At 43.3% G+C, this 4284-nt stretch overlaps 1 pseudogene; it reads left to right on the top strand.

The window, feature by feature from the left end:
• The first annotated feature begins 516 nt into the window (after nt 1–516).
• LOC145349479 (RNA-binding protein 3 pseudogene) lies at nt 517–1407 on the top strand (annotated as a pseudogene).
• The last annotated feature ends 2877 nt before the right edge of the window (nt 1408–4284 follow it).

The following is a 4284-nucleotide window of genomic DNA, read 5'->3' as shown; positions in this document are numbered from 1 at the left end:
AGCATCCAATTACCTTTGCCGGTTGTTTATAGATCGACTTTACAGGTGTATATGGGGAATTTGGGCTAGATTAAGTGAGGCTAATTCATCCAAGTGGGCTAGGACATTAGTCCTGCACACTGCAGAGGAAGGCAAGAAAGCCTGCACTAATTTTGATGCTGCAGGGACCACACACAATGAAGCATGGGTTCTCTGACAGTTAGCTTGAGTCTGGAAACAGGAAGTTCAGGGAGTCACGGTCAAATAGGGAAGTTAGAATGCTTCCGATGAGGGCTAGCCACGGTCCAGTGTGGAGAAGTGAGGGTAGAGGGGATCCCCAACATCAGTGAGGTGCAGTTCCACCTTACACAGTAGCCTGGGGAGAGACATGTTTTTAATTGCAGGCAGCCAGGACACTTCACCCGAGTTTGTAGGAGACCCTCGCCACCACATACACTGTCCTTGAGACCACCAGCTCCACCAGTTAGGCCAGCTCCTAGAGCTTCACACACTCAAGAGGGCAGCAATTCCACCACCATGACTGAAGCAGGGAAGTTGTTTGTTGGAGGCCTGAACTTCAACACAGACGAGTAGTGCCTTGAAGAGGTTTTCTCCAAGCATGGGCAGATCTCTGAGGTGAAATTGATTAAAGACAAAGACACCATGGTGTCCCACGCTTTCAGCTTCATCACTTTCAAAAACCCAGAGTCAGCCAGGGATGCGCTGCAGGCGATGAACAGAAAATCCCTTGATGGGTGCCAGATCCGGGTGGGTCATGCCAAGAAAAGGTCTGGAGGCAGCTGTGGGTATGGCTGAGGCAGCTATAGTGGTGGCTACAGTAATAGTGGCCACAGGAGGGGAGGAGGAGGTGGCTATTGGGATAGTGACAGGAAAGGTGGCTATCACGGTGGAAGCCAATATGACGCAGGAGACCAGAACAACGATTAGGGTGGGTACAAGGGCCAAGGTGAATACTTCTGCAGCTCAGTGACTATCACTGTCTGCTGTACAGTTACAGGGACCCGGGTCGGATCTCCGGCTTGGATCAATGTCTGTGGGAGTTTGCACATTCTCCCCATGCTTGCGTGGTTTTCTCTGGGTACTCCCGTTTCCTCCCACGTCCCAAAAACATGTTTTTTTAGGCTGATTGGCGTCAATAAATTGTCCCTTAATTGGATCTCCCTTAATCTGGAATAGATACAATTCCCTAAATTTCCACCCCCTTTATTGTGGAGTTCCACTAGAGGTAGGCAAAAACGTCAACGAGCGACGTAAGATTCGAATAAGGCACTCACTGAGTGTGTTAAAATGGGTGGCGCCGGCTTGTAGGGCTGAAGGGCCTGTTTCCTGTGCTGTGCTGTTCTTTGTTCTTTGTACTACAGTGGTGGTGGTGGTAACGGAAGTCACTCATACAGGGACTATCACTGATCAAAGCAAGAGAAACATTTCTGCTAGATTCAGGAACAACTTCCCACCTCATTCCTAAAATGGCTTCTGAAACCACAGACAGCAGTATCTGATGAAATTTAATTTGTCTGTTATGATAAAATGCTAGAAAACCATTTTTATCGCAATTAACCTGGTTATCCAGTTGTTGACTCAATTAACTCGTTATGAGGATTGAACATTTCATTAAAAGAAAATAAGCCGTGTGGCTTCAAATGAATTTAAATGTCTTTACTTGGAAAATTGGCATGAAATATCTGTGGAGGGATTGAGACTCATGTTGAATATTGCCAGTAATGTACCCAGTTACTTTTGAGTCATTTTCCTTGCCACTGAAAAGTAATGAAAGATCTCCCTACACAGCAACCTTTTCATGTAACTTATTGCAAGACTCTTTGAAAGGGAACTGATGGTCTTTTGTTTTAAACTCATTTCTTGAAAGCAGTATACTGATTTTTAAAAATCAAATCTCAGTCAGCTGGTTTGGTGTTTTCAACAGAACTTTGCCACTTGAGAGTCAAGTCTTTTGCCAGTGGTTTATCTGAATATAATGCAGCTTCAGAAAACAAAACAAGGTGGGGGTGGACAGTAAATACATGTATATACATCAAATATTAGTCGTGATAACAGAAGAAATTACATTGACCTCCTCAGGACAACGACGGACAATGACAAAGATGCAACTTACGATCTACTTCATCGGACTCATCAGGTTGATAAGCACACAGAACACCCCAAGCAAGATGAACATTTTGTATCCCAGCTATTTGTGGTTTGGCACAATAAGACATGCGGTCCACCCTCGAATCACAGTCCCTTCTAATTCATTAGCACAATGTTTACAGAGAACCCTTCGGATTGTTCTTTGCACTAATGGACAACAATGGACAATTGAAAATCTTACTATTGGAATGTACCTTGGACTCGCAAATTCTTATTGTAATTTTTTTTGAATGTTTGGTTGTTTGTAACTGGCTTACTGTAATGATTTTGTTTTAGAATGTGTGGTTATTTGTAATCCATAGTTAACAGCAGAATGTTTGTTGCCTGTAGCTTCTGGAATGTAAATATGATGTGTTATTACTGCACATGCCAATATCTGGGACTTGCTTGACTGTTGAGTGACTGGGATATTCCTGATAGATATTAGCCCTAAGTTTGTGATCCATCACACTTCGCGTTCAGGATCAACAGGAGGGATGGTGGCCAAATGGGCCACCTAAAATGACGATTTACAGAGCAGGCTGGGATAATTGGTCAAGCACTGAAACAGCAGGCTGCAGCTTAAAGGACAGAGATAAACAGGTTGCAGCTCAGGTGATTGAATACACAGGAAATAGGTCATCCCAAAGACAATGGGCACTCTCTGATCAAACATACTTGTTTACCAGACATGGGTAAACAAGTTTTAACGCTTTACTTGGGTGGGAGATGTGTGTCTTACGAGCCACCAGCATCTGCAGACATGGCTGTCAGGTACACATGATGTGGAGATACCGGCGTTGGACAGGGGTAAACACAGTAAGAAATCTCACGACACCAAGTTAAAGTCCAACAAGTTTATTTGATAGTAAACCCACAAGCTTTCTGGATTTCGTCAGGTGATGAAGGGGCAAACCCCGAAAGCTAGTGGGTCTACTATCAAATAAACTTGTTGGACTTTAACCTGGTGTTGTGAGACTTCTTACTGTGTTGGGTACACACCCAGAGATTGGTGTGGCTGCGCCTGTTTGGACTCTTATTGATCAGGGTGATCAAACCCTGATCAACTGATTGACAAGAATCAGGAGACAACCCAAAAGGACATGAAACCAAGGAGGGATAAAAGGTGCTGCAAAACAGATGACATTCTCTCTCTCTCTCTCTGACCCCACGAATGAGCTAAAACAATGGTGACCATCGCCAGCAACAACCAGCATGAGAAGAGCCACCACACCCGAGTAGGAAAGAAGACAGAGACCTAGTGCCAGCCCAGACCAAAGGACCAGACTAAGCAGAGGACTACAAAGACCAACGCACAGATAAAGGCCAATATCTGCCTGGGTACTTGCCAGTCACACAGTTAAGTCAAGGTCTAGTATTGGACCTGAACTTTAGTATTTCTGTATGATAACTTACTGTTGGCTGGATGTGTGATTATTGATTGTGTATTTAAATAAATATCGATGGACTAATAAGAATCTACTTCCAATTCTTTGTCCACCATATAAGGGTTAAAACAGACTGCAGCAAGCACAACACTGCAAATAAAAAACTCTGCAACAAATCTTTTGGAGTTTTATTTTATAATTTTTGAAGTTGTTTAGTATCTCCTTTAAAAAAGACTGTTCAAAAATGTGCAATTTATTTTAGATTTAGGCAGGAATCAAGCAGAGCTATCAGTCATTGTAATCTTATTTTCATTTTGAAATCAAATTATGTCTCCTGGAACAGCATACATTATGAGCTAAGTATTATATACAGTGAGCTATTAAAGAACAACTCTTGAATCTGATCTCTTTAATATATATGTGCAGCCCACTTCTGATGGTGAGTCAGTTGCTTGGGTGGGTGGTGAAGAAGATGTTTGTATTTGGTGGAGGTCCAGGAACAATGAGCACTTGGTGTGGGCTGGAGTGTGTGAATACTGGAGGATATGAGATAAGATAGAGTGGGAAGGACTGTTTTCTTTCTCCCCGCCCTCCCCCCCATCCCCCAACTGCCCTTAAGTATAATGTCACATCTGAGAAAGCGAAGAGAGTAACTAATCTGCTGGAGCTAACTATATGTGCAGGGTTTGTTAGAAAGCTGAAAGTGTCATGGATCAGAGGTGGAAACGTAACCTTCTATGCAGCGTTGATGTGACTGAAACTGTCAACA

Source organism: Carcharhinus amblyrhynchos, chromosome 10, assembly GCF_965287045.1.
Source record: "Carcharhinus amblyrhynchos chromosome 10, sCarAmb.v2.hapA, whole genome shotgun sequence".
Taxonomy (NCBI): Eukaryota; Metazoa; Chordata; class Chondrichthyes; order Carcharhiniformes; family Carcharhinidae; genus Carcharhinus; species Carcharhinus amblyrhynchos.
The sequence above is the reverse complement of the archived record's forward strand: the minus strand, read 5'-3'. Positions and strand labels throughout refer to the sequence as shown.